At 42.1% G+C, this 16,646-nt stretch overlaps 1 long non-coding RNA gene across 1 annotated transcript in view; it reads right to left on the bottom strand.

Annotated features, from left to right (window-relative positions):
- The window catches only part of LOC132249533 (uncharacterized), a 104,059-nt gene extending 91,024 nt beyond the window's left edge, over nt 1-13,035 (bottom strand). Inside the window, exons 1-2 of the long non-coding RNA XR_009461007.1 lie at nt 12,696-13,035; nt 8,987-9,099 (exon numbers count right to left, since the gene is read on the bottom strand). This is a non-coding gene — a long non-coding RNA (uncharacterized LOC132249533). The remainder of the gene's footprint in view (nt 1-8,986; nt 9,100-12,695) is intronic.
- Nucleotides 13,036-16,646: the final 3,611 nt, after the last annotated feature.

The following is a 16,646-nucleotide window of genomic DNA, read 5'->3' as shown; positions in this document are numbered from 1 at the left end:
CTTTTTCCTCTCTTCTTCTTTTAATCCTATAAAATAGAGGAAGCACAGCCACCACCTCAAGTTACAGATTCAATATGAAGTTCTAGTTTTGCTTTTCTACTGAAGTGAATCATTTCATCAACATGTTTTTATCAAATGATTATATTTAGGTCATAAGACCCATAACTAGTTATTCAAACACTTACTGTTCTTTCACACTTTTCCCAATGTAGCAACAGTAGGTAGGTTTCAGCTGCATTTTTTGTCTCTCAGATGTGACCAAGAGATATTCATTTCTTGTAATTTAGAAAAACATTTTGCAACCAAAGAGCAGAAGTTCTTCCTGCTTTCTACCCACTGTGAATAATGGATTAATGCCGAATATTTGCCAAAAGAGAATGTGGATAACATGGCCTCTGAGGTAACATCATGTGTGAGACCCAGCTGGTAAAAGATCCAGCTGAAGTGGCAGCTGTACAAAAAGCGCATAAAGTGTTATTGCGCATAAAGTGTAGTACCTCTAATTTGAAGTACTATTTAGATGCACAGTAGCTGGCACTAATACTCAGTAACAAGAAGCAGTCTTTTTGTGGCATGTAATGCTCAGTAGACTAAGTCTACTGTGCATTAGCATGGTTTTTGCCATGGTGTGCTAATGAGCGATAGAATTAGTCTACTGCTCATTAAGTGTCTTGTGTAAATGCACCCAGATATGAAAATGACAAAAAAAAATTGAACCCAGCTTCACTGTAGCTACAAATAAAGATTAAATACCATAGGAGTAAAATTTAATTTAGGAGAATATTCATGCATGCCAACAATGCACCCCAAAGGCAACTGTTTTGGGATGAATCCATGAAATCCACACTATAGTATGTCATATTCTGTATCATTATGGTAGAATAAACTGATAAGTTACTTGTTTTTGCCTCTCAATCCATCAGGAACATTGATCACAAAAAACAGTCATGTTATCAGTGTATGCCATCAACTTGACAGAAGGGCCAGCAGCTGGGACTGAGGCTGACAGGAGGGTTAAGCCCATCAGGTGATGCCACAGGGCATGGAGCAGTAACCCAATAGCTAGGGCATAGAGCATTCCAGAGAGGCAGCTCTGCATGCTGGGAACAGTGCATACAGTACTCCATTCATCTTTAGGGGGTTAGAGATGTCTTAGTACAGGGAAAGAGAGAAACTGGCCTACAGGTTAATGGACCAGCTGTAGCATGGAAAGTGTTTAAATATGAACTTGTCAGAGAGTCCACAGATCACACAGGCTACCTGATTTTTATCACCACAAAACTGGGAGAATTAAAAAGTTCAGCCAAAGCATTTTTCCTGTGAACAGCAACCTTCCAGGACTTGCATTTTGTCAAAAGCATTTCAATCACTTGAAATTTAATCCAATGCTTATTTAAAAAGAAAATCTAACTGTTGCTTATCCAATGTGAAATCAGGGCGTTTCTAATGGATATAGCAAGGAATGCTAAAGAAGAACATAAAAGTCAAAAAGTTTTTATCTTCTTTAAGAAACATTCCATTCCTTTACAGCAATCTAGATAAGGCAAGACTTATCACAAAAGAGAAAGTCTTTACTCATTCCAGAGGATATTACTGCATTACAGCTCTAGATAAGAACCAGCTCTGCAGCCACAAGGGGAAAGAAGGGGGGGGAAAAAAAAGGTGCAGCAGTGATCTGGTCCTTATAGCCAGGAATTGGGAGGGAGGAGGCCCTTGTGCTAGCCTTAACTCTTCAATTCACTCCCTATGCATCTTTGGGCAAATAATTTTACCTCTGTTCCTCAATTTGTGTATTTGAATAGCAGGCATATTACTAATTTACTAGCACCCACCTAAGAGAATATTAAATGTATAGAGCTGTGAAGCAGGACAGTGTTTGGGGGTGGGAACAAAGGGAAGGAGGAAAACAAATAAACCAAAGGAAATCCAGTGCATCATTTCTAAAACCAGAATAGGAATCTCCCCCACTGACAGGCAAATCTCTAGACATACAAGAGCCCCTTTTCCAGCCCTGGGGCTCTTGGACATAAGACCCTTCCAATAAGCTGAGGAAGAGGAAGGTGGAGGGGAAGAGCATGGAAGCAAGCCAGTAAAGAAGCCTACATGCATGTGCATAGCAAAAGTACTTAAAATCTGAACTCTCAGGCCCAAATGACCCTCAGGAACTCCATATATTGCCTCTACTGAAGGAAAGGCTAAAATTGAGCCTCTCCCCACCATGGCCTCACAGAGAGAGGTACAAGTAAAGTTTTATCCTTGGAGGTTTTTAAGGCCTGGCTCAACAAAGCCCTGGTTGGAGTGATCTAGTTGGAGATGGTCCTGCTTTGAACAGGGGGTTGGAATAGATGACCTTCTGAGGTCCCTTCCAACCCTCATTTTCTATATTTCTACAAGTAAATGTTATGGTACATAGTATGACACCCGGAGCTGTGGTGGTATGGGTGCAAAGGTGTGTGGTTGACAGCCCAGAGGTCATAAGTGTGAGGCCATAGAAGAAATGCACATTGTGTGACCCTGTCAGATTCCAATAAATCTTCAAATTCTGCTAAATACCTTGTCACAAGAACATGAAGCAGCAAGTGTGACACATGAAGGGAAATGTGACCTTTGTTTAGCACTTTCCCTTCTTGCTCTTTAGAAGCTTTTTGGGACATGTCATTTTCTGTTACTTTGCTTGTAGTAGTACCTAGGGGTCCATTGTTAAGTTAGACCTTACTATATTACCTGCTGGCCAAACACACATGTATTACTTGCTGGCCTACCCCCAGAACAACCCTTTCCTAGTATCCCAACACCTTCTATCCCTCCCAATTCCTTCCTGCCAACCCAAACTTACTTCCTCAGCTCCCAGCACTGGCAAACACCATTAAAGCCAGAAACAGGTGGGTGGGCCACAGGAAAATCGGCCCTACGGTGGCCCCCCTGTTACACCCTACCTTGGAAGTGTTCAAGAGGAGATTAGACAGGCATCTGTCTGGGGTTAGTTAACCCCAGTGTTCTTTCCTGCCTGGAGCAGGGGGTCAGACCTGATTATCTACCTTCTGATTCTAAAAATCAATGAATCCACACAATCATGCCTTCTGCCATGCCACACAGGCATTGTGGGATCATGCATTAGATCCGTGTGAGCGCGTGCCCATCCTGGGTATCCGGTAATCACATAACTCCCTCCAATTCCCGCCTGCCACGACTTGATCTAAATGAGATTTGTGAGGTGAAGGGAGTAATAGTTGTTAGATCCCGGTACCCCGGTAATAACCATGCAGGTCAGATCTTCATTGCAGGTGCTTTATTAAAGTAAATCTGGCTCTCTCTCTCTCTCCCTTTGACTGGGATTGCTCGGTCTTGCTGTGGTTCCCATGGTCTGCCTTCTTGGAGTAACATAGGGTCACTGGTTTGCTTGTTACATAATAACCCATCCTCAACAAGGCTAATTAACGCCTGTTGGCTGCCGACACCGGGATCCCCCTTGGCCGCGGTTTGTGCCGGCTTCTAAAGCCTGGCTTCGTCAATTTCTTTTTTTCTTTCACTTTCTGCCGTCTCTGCTTTCCCTTTTCCCTCCGAGGAGAGCCTGGAGTTGCTGGGGCTACAGACCCTGACAGGGCTTCTCCGCCCTTTTCTCTCTGTCTCTTCTTTTCTCTTCTCCCCCCCTCGCTCGGGGAATTCCCACGCTGAGCCCCCTCAGAGCTGCGGCTGGCTCCCGCGCCACTGCTCCGTGGATAACTCACCGCCGAGATTGTCTTCTATCAGGTAGGACGCGATCAGGGGAAGGACATCTCAATTCACCTCAAAAACTCCTACTTCCGTCTTGGAGTGTCTCTCCTGGTTCCTCTCCGTGAATGCATGCCCGAAGGCGCCCTTGGTAAGTTTCCTCCCCTTTTTATTACGCCTTTCCAGCTTTGTACTGGCTGCCAGGGGCTATCCGGCAACCTCCTGGCTGTCTTAGTTCCCGGCAGCTGTTATCTCTCTTCTAGTAACCACATCGCAGCTGCGGCACTGTTACAATCCGAATAGCGCCATATTGCCTGTGCAGGGGAAGCCTGATCTTGGGCTCCCACTACACTGGCAAGAAACAGGTTCCCATAGCTGGGAGCTCCCCCTGCTGAGGGACTCCCAGGGTGGGGACCATGTACAGCCAGGGCTGAGAGACCCTGTGTAAGACACAGCCTGGACTGGAAGCCTTGTCATCTGCAGGTTTCATGGCAGCCCACACCAGGAGCCATCATATGATAGCTACTTTGCATGTGTAGCTGGTCTTAAGGTAATTGTGAAATTAACCAATTTGTTGTGCAATAATTGTAATGTGTAGGAGGGGTTTATGACCATACTAGGGTATGATCTAAAGATAGAATGAATGCTCCAAGGTGCAACTGCAGTCTGTGGGAACTATGCTTAGAGTATTCCTCTTTTCCCCCAGAATATGATCACCACGTTCTCTAGGGGGCAGAGGCAGGGTGTGGCAATTAGGCTGTGGGCATCTCAAATGGGCATGCAAAGTGAGATGGCACTTCTGACTTCAATCTTTGTTTTGTCTCCACCTTACAAATAGGAAACGGAAACAATCTGTAGTTCTACTGCGGTTTTGAGAAAAAGTTCGTTATTATTTCTAAAGCTCTCAAATTCTATAGTGATGGAGTACATTGTCTTACAGTTTGATCATTAACACAGCTTGTTTGCAATAACATTGGCAGTACGGTCATAATTCTTGTAGACAACTGCTTCCTCGCTACTTTAAAAAGCAAGATTCCAAGATTATAAAATGTAGATAGATATACCTGATATTTATCAAAGTGGCAAAATATAATCACTGGGCTTTGAGCCCCCAACTAAATCTATTGATCTTTAGAAACTAGGATGAGATCCTGTTTAAATAACTTTGCACCTGTGATTTGATGAGTACAGTCAAATGAAGGTAAAAAATAGAGTTAAAAAAAAAACAACCTAACTTATTTGTAGATACAAATAAGCTACACTTGAAAGTCAGGTAGATAGAAAGCATTTTGCTGCATAACTGATAGTGTGAGCAATCCTGCTGGTACATAAAAATCAGACTCTGCTCCTGAAAATTAGATTCTTGAGGTTAATTTTCTCTTCAGTCATGAATAACTTTGATTAAGCTTTACTGATAGCTACATGCTTGTAGAAAAAGAATGCTTCATAGCAATTGTTTAATGTGCACATAACACCCTAATAAGCTGAAGTGTAGTTGCATGCAGAGAGATTCACATAGGTCATAAATTTTATCACAAAGAATCATCCTGGAACACTAACTAAACTAGCAGTTTTAGCCTCATACACAGTGGGCCTGGCCATGTCTTATCCAAAATAAACATTTTAAATAAAAATATTGCCAGCTAAAAAGGTTTTATTTTCCAGTTGTAGATCCCAAAGTTTTGCTGGGGTTCTGGCATCAGTATTAGTGGGGGTGGTGAGGGTAAGAAGAACAATTCTCGTTGCTCCTGCCTCCTCTAGGGGTGGTGAAGAGCTGTCTCTGGCAGCAGATCATTGACAGCCTGCTCCCTTTTTGGCAGAGGAAAGGGAAGGTTTTCAGTGATTGGGCTCCCTGAGAATTGCGGGGGCCAGGGCTCAAAGAGCAATCCCCTATTTACCCACTGGGTGGACAGCTTGCATCTGAGGGGGCTTTGTAGTTCTCCAGCCAGAGGACTGGAATGCCTGTACACCCTCCCTGAACTATATTATGTTGTGCTACAGAAGTGCAGAGGTCCTTTGTAACACTATAAATGAGTAGCAGCACATACCCTCAGTAGGAAATCTCAAGTCTTCTCCATGAAACCTCTGAATAAACGTGAGATGCAAAGGTTGTTATTTCTCTCAATATACCTCAATGGGCAGAGCAATTGCTTTAGTATAGTTTTCTAATTTTTTATTATTTTTTTTTTAAAACAGGCCCCTCATTCTTAGAGATTTTTTGGTGGCTACATTAAACGCTCATGGACCTACCTCCTTTGCTTTTACAATCCCAGTAGCAATTGCAACAATCTCACAACAGCAGCAATGATATTTCAGTAGTAGCTCTTTTGGACCAACTCCAAGGGATCCTGGTTTTTCCCTGATTTAAAAAGAAAAAAAAAAAAAAAACAACCAAAAAAAATGCAAATTCTCTAATAAGAACCCCCAAAATCCATTATTAAAATTGAAGATCTGTGTGGAGTGTGGGGGCAAGGTGGGTGTGCATTGCATGCAGCTTCCCTGAAGGGCTGATAGCACTCAGCTCTGGGTCCACGTGTCGCCGTCCAGGTGGGTCTTCCTGTGGGAAGCTGGCTTGGGGCTGAGGGAGCAGGGAAGTGTTAGGGAAAGCCCCACATGGAGTTCGCACCTGGTCACCAGCACATGGACCCAGAGCAGTGCACTATTGGCCCTGCTGGGAAGCTGCACATGGAGTCACAGAGCCCACTCAAGCCGACAGTGCGCTGCTCCTGGTCCATGTGCCGCCAGCTGGACGAGCACTCCATGTCTTTCCCCAACACCTCCCCACTCCCTCAGCCCCCAGCCAGCTTCCCCCCCCAGCCCTACCAGTGCTCCCCAGCCCCCTGCAAGCCTCACTTACCTCACAGGCTCCAGGAAGGAAAGTGAGCCTAAGCCAAGTCTTGGATAACTTAGAGACTCAGGCCCTGCCCTTTCCGTCCCCCTTGGGACATGGTTGGGGGTTTCCTGCCTTTTTTGCAATTAGCTTTTGCAGGCTAAAGTCTGCCAGGCTGCAGAGCTCTCTGCAAAACCAGGAAATCTGCAGGTTTCTCTGATAAAAAGGTAAAATCCATGGTTCTCTCCGTTTTCCATGGGATCCCTGCTGATCAAATGCTATGTATTCAACTCATTCTCATGCCCAGTACTACTACAATAGTCCACTACAGTTTCTAGTAGTTAGTGGGCATGTCTACATGTGCGTTTAGTGTATACTTTGGCTCACTTTGAGCTAGAGTAAAATAATTCCAACATCACCATCTACATGTGTATTTAAGCTAATTTACTGTGCTGCTGGATAGTCCCAGATACAAGCCGTATCCAGCAATGCAGTAAATTTAGTCTACTGCACCCTAAATCACCATGCATGTGTAGATGGCGATGCTTTACTGTGCAGCAAATTAGTCTGCTGTACAGTAAAGCATCTCATGTCAATGTGCCCAACAGGTGTGTGCTTACATTAGGGAGGGGTGAGTAGGTTCAAGTGAATCAGAAAACCCTAAAAGAAATTGCCCTAGTTTGTAAGTTGAACAGACATTTAGTGTAAAATGACAGAGAACAAAACTAAACAACCCTATGATTTATTTAGTATGACTAAGAACAAAATATGCATGTACTTACATTGTGGATTTATAGACACATTTAATCTGGGCTACATTAATGGGATCAGATTATTACTGCTGTAACTACACTGACACCAGCAGATCAAGTGGGCTCAAAACACTTAGTGACATAAGGTATTTATAGATGTGCTCTGGGAGGCGTTTTAATTAGTGTGCCATGCCAATTAAAAGTTCCCGGGCATCATGCGTATCAGTATCCCTGCACTGAAAAAATGGTAACGGTTCAATGAGCTTTAATTCAAAGTGCTCTGCTGCCATTTTTTGACAGGGCACACTGATGCACGCATCTCTGGAGGCTGCTGGAGCACGTTAAATTTCCAAGTCTGCTCCGATGCACTGGATTTACAGTGCCCTATGTGATCGCCTTCTGCTCTATTCCCCGCCACCCTCAGTAGCTCTTTTTATCGTAGTCACAGCTTCATAGAAGGCACCCAGTTCATTCCACAATCCATTTAGCATTCTATAAACTTCATATTTAATGATAAGAACAAAAATTAATCTAAACAAAAGTGGAGTTGTGGTTAATGTGCCCTGCTGCAACTGTGTTCATTCAATAAATAAGCCTTAAAAAGTGACACAATGGATTTTATTAGAAAAGCTATGAAGTGTCCATCGCTTCATATCAATAATACAGGTAACTATGCGAGAACCCAGAGGAAGAGATTCACTTAATTACCCTGATGTATTAGGTACTTCAGAACAAAAGAAGGAAGCTAAATACAAAAATAATCACGGGCCAGTGAAAAGTGAAGCCTCAATGCAAGCTTGTTAAAGACCGATCATGTTTTTCTTATTGCAGAACATGTACAAAGAAGAACCCTACACACATGCACAGTTAATCAGGGTAGAAGGGGGCAACCTTTCTGGGAGGCATAAACCTCAACTCCTACCAGAGTGCCACTCCAGTTTCCCTTCCCCTGATCCATTGGTTTGCATCTTCTCCCTACCCTGTCTGCCACAGCTCTTTACGCTCCCTGTGATCTGCCATCAGCCACAGAAGGTAAAAGTGCATGACATTTGTGGCCCATGTGCTGCAGACTGGGCACTCCTGTTGCAAATTCTGCCTTAGGCCAGAGGGCAATGTTATGCTCTCACTTACATCCGTGTTATTGCATTACACATCTGAACACAACATTTGGCACCATGCGTAGATATACAGTATATGCAAGTACACATGGTCTTGAACTGAGTTAGATGAAGCTGAGGATACAGCTAACCTCCAGTACCTAGCACTGGAAGGAACTACAAGTAGTGCCAGAAAGGGATTTCAGTGCCTTAAAGATAGCCAAGTCCAAGATGTTAATCCAAAGAGGAAAAAAAATCCTTGCTCAGAATTCACCCATCTCTGGAGCACCCAAACTTTCTTCATGGCTTTTGATCAGGAATTCCCATAGGCACTTTCAGAACTGCCTACCAGGCATGCTGAGGCCTGCCCTGAGCAGCCAAACACTTAGATCCTTCCTAAGCCCCCCTGGAACCCAGAGAACAATGCCCAAGAGCAATACGTGCAACTAACCTGCTTTAGACAAGCCTGAAGCAACTCAGAGCACCCGTATTACACCAGTAGCAAGTGCAATCACTTTCAGTCAACTATACGAGACAGCAGCAGGAGGAGGAGGTGACACCCACCTTATGTAATAGGTACCAGTTTGAACACTCACCCAGGAAGTGAGATACTTAGGTCCAATGTCTTTCACAGCCTGAAGCAATTCAAACTCACAAAGCAAAGGAATGGCCTCAAAGCCGGGCTGACTTAGGGTACCCTTCACCCTTCCTGTGGAAAATAGGGAAAGTGGCAGCAAGTAAGGTAAGAGTCCAGGAGGAACCAGTAGGGGAGCAAAAGGGAGCGACTGTTAGGATATTAAGCTAGAAGGAAGAAGCCCTGATCTCAAATTTCTGTTCAACCCAACAATCATTAAGTCATTTTACTTTAAAAACATCATGGGGGAAGTGAGCAAATGCTTGCTGGCACCAATTCTCTGGTGTAGATCCTAGGCTCTGGATTTTGAATGATGCCTGCTTTGCAGCCCTGGTTTTGATGCCCAAGCTCCAGAAAGGACCAAGAATTCAAATATACCAATTTAGTCAGTATTTCCTATTGGTTAGTTCCCAGATCTGGATGCAGGGTCTGCTGCCACCCTTCTGAGGTTCACAACTCTCCCCATACACTGTACAGAGGCCCAAGTCCAGTCATCAAAATCCACTCTAGGGACCAGGCACCAGTTAAATGCCTCCAAAGTAGAGGCCACAATTCCTAAACCTTTCTTTAATTAGGGTCCCCAAGTCTCTTTTAGAGAATGAACCAAAAAGCATCTGACCCTGTTCTCTCTCAATTGACCCTAATCCTCTGGAAACAACTAGATCAGGAGATTGGCAATTTTTTTAGAGCAGCAGGCTGGGCACTTGCAAACTTAACACTGCCACATACAGCCGATCCCCTGCTGCTCCAATCCCCTTTTCTGCTCTGCATCTCCCACCCCTCCATGGGCCACTGAAAGCCATGGCAAACACCAAAATTGGGGGATGAGGGGACACAGCAGAAATCTTTAAGTGACCCCACTAATTGGTAGCCCTTGCTGCCAATCGGGCCTTCATGGGCCATATCCAGCAGATCCATGATTGGTAGCTATAATTACCAACAGGAGCTCCCTCAGGGAATTAGAGCCAAGGTAACTGAAATCATTTTCCAAAGTCTTTCAATATGTCTAGCTTTTTCATCAACAAAAAACCTAGCCTGAACAAGTCTAAAATTAAAAGCAATCTATTGTTCCCTCTCTGTTCTTTATAACCTGTACAAGTTAAGTGCAATTCTGCAAACTGTCTTCACTAGCAGCTGGAGCACTGCTAGATGGTTAGAGTCTGAACAAATCCAATGGAAGCTTTCTTCATTTACGATTTGATTACACTTTTTTTTTTTTATATTTATGTATTATGAAGAAAGTGGCAAAAATCTGCAGTGACTTTGTGAAGAATCAAGCCTGTGTTCCCTGTCTGCATTTAAGAGGGCATAAAGCAGTAGATTAGGAATCACTTTCTAACCATTCAGAATGACTCTTTGACCACAGACTGAAATTACACATAAACTGGTATAAGTGATTGGAAACTGGTTCAAATCTGTAACACAACAGAAGTTCAGTGCACATAAACCGCTTTCAAAATGCCTGAAAGCCATTTAAGATAAACCTGGATGGATGTAGCATCAGACTTCACTGATTTAGGTTAAATTGGTTTATTGAACTTCTGCCTCAGATCCCCTTCAGATTCAAGTTACCACAGTCCCCTAGCACCCAGAATACTTTGCACCACCCTGACAACCTTCCCTCCCTTGCAGATTGAGTGGGCTAGCCTTGGCCCAAACGGTCTAGTCCAGTCTAGCAGGGAGGCATGCTCCATCACCCCCCAGCTTCTGGCCTGGGCCACTGCAAACATGTGGCTGCATTTCCAGAATCAAAAATGAATGTCTGTTCACTTGCTTATTGGTTCAGTCTATGGAGCTTAGACTGACCTGCAAAGATTGAATCAATTTATCCTTGGGCTTTTTGACAGTCTGTACTTAGCATTTATAGCAATAGGAGCAGAATAGGTAGAGCTTTAGCTTCTCTTCCAAACTCTTCAGAAGTTCAAGAGTGATCCTTCATTTGAGTCCATATGGACATGCCATCTTATTTCCAGTACACTCATGCACCATGGCCACAAAACATGTACAGAGGTAGGCTTACTGAGAAATCCTTCCAATCTAACAATGCCATTTTTTCTAGCAGAATTAAGAATAGAGGGGAATAGCACCTCTATGCATTTCTTTAGAATAATTTGTTCTGCTTTGTTCTTTACATATTTTCCTCACCATTACTGCCACATTAGGGCCTAACTTATCCAAGAAAATACTTCATGTAAAAATCATGATAACGGTGGGGGGAGAATTTGTATTTTTTGGCACATAGTGACAGAACATCCACATCCACATTTGCTTTTACAATAGCATGCATGTCCACTTTCAAGGGAGTAATGAGTTGTACTTTAACATGGGATGAATGAGACTGGAAGATGTATATTCCAAATATCCTGGGCATGGACTGTCTTATTTCAATTTCCTGGTTGGATTTTTGAAGCACTCCATCTTGTTTTATCTTCAAATGTACAGTAGCTCCAAACTAATGCTCAGTTCATGTATTTTGAAAGCTTATATGGCAGGGTTTCTCTCTCCTAAAAGGGTGGCATTAGATAGACTTAATAAGAAAAACTTATATTCTGTTTAAGTGTTGCAAGATAATTTGTACCTGAAAAAAATCAACACACCCCCATAGATAGTTAAGGAAATATTCAACTTCATGCTTTTACCTCCAGATTATGTTTCATCATTTCCTTCTCTTCTCTCCCCTCATCTGTCTGGATTGTCAGTTGCAAGTTCACTACAGCTGCACCCAAGCTTACCATGCCGTTCCCAGGCCTCAGACCAATTATATTTCTCTCTTTTGGCTTCTTGCCAATGAATTGCCTAGGAAACTCAACTGGTTGCTATAGACACATATCTGTAGGAGAACTCGCACCGTTTCACAAAGACTAACACTCTTTTGCCTTTATTGAGAATTTATTGTTGATACTTCTGCTGAGTCTAGCAACATTTCAGTTTTACAAGACTCCTAGGTAAAATGAAAAAGTAGGGTATTGAATATGGTTGTATTCAATGGTAATCAAATACAGAAGGTTAATTAGAGCCTCTCTCTCAGCCTAAGGCTTCAGTTAATAAGAGCTGCACCAAAATACAAAGCTTAACTAAAAAGGTGCCTTTATCAGACTTTTCTGCAGAGTGTAACTTGGTCCACAGCAACAGCTATTGTTCTTATGGATTGCAGGGTCCATGAGGTCATTTGTTCATTTCTCATTTTAGGACAGGTGGTTTAAAATGGACTGAGACAGGTGTACCCTCCCTGGCATAGAGAGAGACAAGGATCCCTTTCTGCCAGGGAGGACAGAGTCCATTATCTCAGCAGTTCTCAAGACAACTTAAGCTGAATCCCCCATCCCGAACCCTTATATTTTTTTTTAAACAAAGAAAAAAGTACATTTAGGGTGCTGTAAAGATTGCAAAAATCCAACTTAAAAACAGAACCAGTACCAGATGCCTCTGCTCGCAAAGATTTAAAAAATGTAGCCCTTAGGAGTGAACCAGTGCACTCATTTAATCCAGGACTGATTCAAGATGCCAACTAAAAGATGCATTTATATGAACCCTGTTGCATTTTCACATCTCAACTCTTTCACTACTCATAGCATGAACAAACAAGAAAGCATAAAAATATGAAAACTGTGCATTCAATAATGCTTTAAAAATTAAAATAGAAAGAAGATTTGTATTAAAGGGAAACTCACCAGGTACATGCCTTTGTTTGTCACCCCTTGCTGACTGGGACTTATGTACCCTTCTCCTAGATTGCAGCCTCTTCCAGAACTTCAGTTTTCTACACGATTCTGATTAAGACCAAGTTTTAATAAATGCTGTCCCACAATATCCCACCTGACTCCTCTTTTTCTCTCTCTCCTTCGCAGAAGAGAGACACAGCTCCTCCTTAGGGTCTTTTAAAAGCAACAAGATCCTCTTTCCTTGGAACACAACACAGAAGCTGACCGCTACCTATTTTTGAACTGGACCTTGACCTATAACTCCCTTCCCTCAGGTCTCTTCCTTACTCAGGACTCTCCTCCTGATGAGCCTTTTCCAACCATTTCCTGCTCCCCTCCCCCATCCATAACATTCCCCTCTACAGGTGCACCTGATAACTCAATTACCTACCCCAATTTCTGGTGCAGCCATGAGAGCAAATTGAGCTCTTCTCTTCACCTCTACTAAACCCTGAACCATAAAAGAAGGTTTTATGCACCCTAGTACACATTTTAAATAGTTACAGTTAACCAAAATGCAGATGTGTCATTAATATGTGTTGGGATTACAATATTTGTATTCACTCAAATACAAGATGAAGTTTTTAAGTTTCTCATTCACATATAAGGAAATCTCATTAAATATATTGTCTATTATTAAACTCCTGCCGAAAGCAGCATATGCTCAGGAATAGTAAGTAACTAAGAAATTGATAAATGCAGCCAACACTGAGCATGACTATAAGATATATTGCGCAAAAAACTAATGAGAACCTACCACTTTTTTTTTTTAATAAAATTCTTTCCAGGGCCAAATCAGTTCAAAATTTCAACTGAGCAGAGCTCAATTATTCAAGTCTGTGTGGCGTGACCAATACCAAGTATCCTACCTCCCAGACTCTTCAGCCTGGGGCCTTGCATACTTCCAAATCCATAGCAGGTATCCTATGTGCAAGCCCCAAGTCTGGAGGCCTTGTAATAAATATTAGGGGTATGAGAAGCAGGCCCTATTTGATTCCGATTTGGATTCAGCCCGAATCAGGGACAGTGATTCGATTTGTTGATTCGGATCACTGTCCCCAATTCGATTTGGCCAAATCCGAAACTGAAGATTCGATGATGATTCAGAGAATCAGTGATTAAAAGTATTTTCTACATACTTTGAAGTAGCAGGCGTGGCTCATGATTGCTGCAATGCTGGGGCACATGGAGCATCCCACAGGCATGCGGGGGGCCCTCCATGTGCTCGGCAGCAAACCCAAAAGTGGACCAGAAGTACTATGCTGGGGAGCATGCTGGGGGGCCTCCCCAGTTTGGCGATCAGACACAGGGGGACCCCAGGTGCCCCCCACCCCAATCCAGTCACTGAGTCGGGCCCAGAAGTGTACTGGAAGTGCTTCTGGTCCACTTCTGGGCCTGCCACTGAGTGTGCTGGGGAGCCCCCTACACTTCTGTGGGACACTCCATGCACCCAGCATCACAGCGTTCATAGCCCCTGCTACCTAGAGGTATGTAGAAAAAACATTTAAAGTTGTCTCTATGTCAGAATCTCTGAATCTTTCCAAATCTCTCCGAATTGATTCAGAGGGTTCTGAGTTGATTCGGAGAGATTAAAGGGTCTCCTGATTTGATTCAGATGTGGAGATTTGCCCATTGAATTGGGCCAAATCTCCACTGAATTGAATCAGGGACTGAAGCTTCACACAGCCCTAGTAAACATGGCCCATAGTCTCACCATAGTCAACAGGCCAAAAGAGCCATCTAGGGAGAAACTGTAGTCAAGAGCCTCATATTTGGAAACATTCATAGGGGTCAGCCTACCCATAGTGCCAGGAACAGGCCTTCATTCTCTAACTACCATCCATCTGAATAAAATATGTAGCAGTGTCCATTGTGCACAGGACCCCTATGATAATACATTTGCAAGTATTATCTCTTAACTGGGATTTAGCTTTGCCACACTAATCAGCCATCCCAGACATATACCTATGAAGTATACACCCAGGCAGAATAATCCTTTGACTGCAAAGATCCTAAATTCATATACTCAGCCACTAAACTTACTGGAAGAGTCTGTTAGGATTTTTATATCTTAAAACTGTTCAATTATTTGTCTAACTAACCAGACCCATGAAATGTTTTTTGAGTTCTATCATTTAACAGGTGAAGCTTGGAGGATCTGTCATACAACTTTAAATTCTCCCGTATATTGAGGTACCATTGTAACATTCCTAATTTATCAGTTAATAATTACTCAAATAATATGTACTTGCAAATGGAAAAAAAAATCACTAATACTCTACAAATTTGCATGACAAGCTGAATTTGGAATTCATGGACAACGCTATTTTTTAAGATTGCTTAGTTTTGTAACTAAAAGTTCAAGACAAATACATTTGCACTGCGTCTGTCCTGAATGTACACATGAACATGACTGCTGTATTGAAAGAGGCTTCCAGTTATTATGGAAGTAAGATTTAGTCATACTAGTTCTGTAAACTGGCAAGTATTGTAATTCTAAATAAATAGTCAAGTTATTTCCTTCAAAGGATATATATGCTATCCCCCAGCAACAAAGCAAGGTGACAAGAATCCAGCAGGAAGAAACATGCAAATCTGTCTTTTTTGTTAATGGACTGTTTAAGGGTTTTCAAGTCAAAGAGGGACAGAAAAGGTTTCTGGAGAAGTGAGATGCAGCACCTTGACTATTGAAGTTTACAGCTGCCTCGAGTCATGGTTTTAATAGTTATACTGGGCACTGCCATATAATCTATCCTAGAAAATGCTCGTGTTCTGGGATCTCATGTGTCCCCTCCACTTTTCCTACAGAGTAAAGAAGTCATTTATCTCATAAGTGGCAAAAATAGCTGGTTCATTTAACACCTTCAATGGCAATGTTTAAAAATCTGTACTGCCACTCAATAGGTCAACATTTTGTTAGGAAAGACTTTTGCAGTCTTTCAGCACTATGACCTAGCCATAACCCTGAAAGGTAGCAATATGTGACTGAAATGTTAAAATGGTACCCAAAATATTTAAGGGTTTTTAAAAACAATATTTTAACTTCATAATATATTTGGGTGAGATTCTGCCTGAATTTGGGGCAAGATTCCAACTGTTTGTTTTAATCTCCTCTAAATTGGTTTAACTGTGTCTCAGTTTCACACATCCCCAGTTCTGAAATATATCCTCTTTACATCTTCAATTATATACTGTATAGTTGCAAAGATAAAAAATACTAGTAAACCAAGTTCAGTTTTCAGGAAAGGGTGGCTGTTGATTTGTAACATTTTCAGAGTCATCTGTATCCTTCACTGAAGGCTAGAAGAATGTTTTATTACTTGGGATTCAAAGTTAAACCAAACACTGATATTTATATTTCTCCTTTAAACTCGTAAGTGCCACATGCAGTGCTGATTTATGATAGTAAGTCAGGTTTTTGTTTTCCATTTTTGTGATAACATAATAATTTTGGAAAGTACATTCACCAGTTCCTCAAGGTCAAACACACAAAACAAAATTCAGATGGAATTAGACAAATGAATTGGACAAAGCAAGTTTGTCATCTAGTTTAACTGAACTTCAGAGATTATGGAATGTAAGAAATGCCAAAAGGGGACATATTATAAATTCTCTTGTATCCTTCATGAAAAGTCACAAGTCAAAGAGCAAAAGATACCTAAATTGTGCTTGATCATACCATAATCAAGCCTGGAAAGAGGCAAGAGCAGAGGAATCACATTGAGCACAAGTAGTGATCATGCTTGACAGTTCAAGGATGGATATCTTTGTAATTTAATATAGTCTATAGTGAAGATAAAATAACTATTATTTCCTGGAAACAATGGTTGCAATTTTTAAAATTAATCCTAGCAGTTTATTTTGCCTATTCATAAACATTGGTCATTTCAGATGCAATTTCTTATATTACTTTTAATTTCC

Source organism: Alligator mississippiensis, chromosome 3 (assembly GCF_030867095.1).
Source record: "Alligator mississippiensis isolate rAllMis1 chromosome 3, rAllMis1, whole genome shotgun sequence".
NCBI lineage: Eukaryota > Metazoa > Chordata > Crocodylia > Alligatoridae > Alligator > Alligator mississippiensis.
This window is presented reverse-complemented; position numbering and strand designations above follow the sequence as displayed.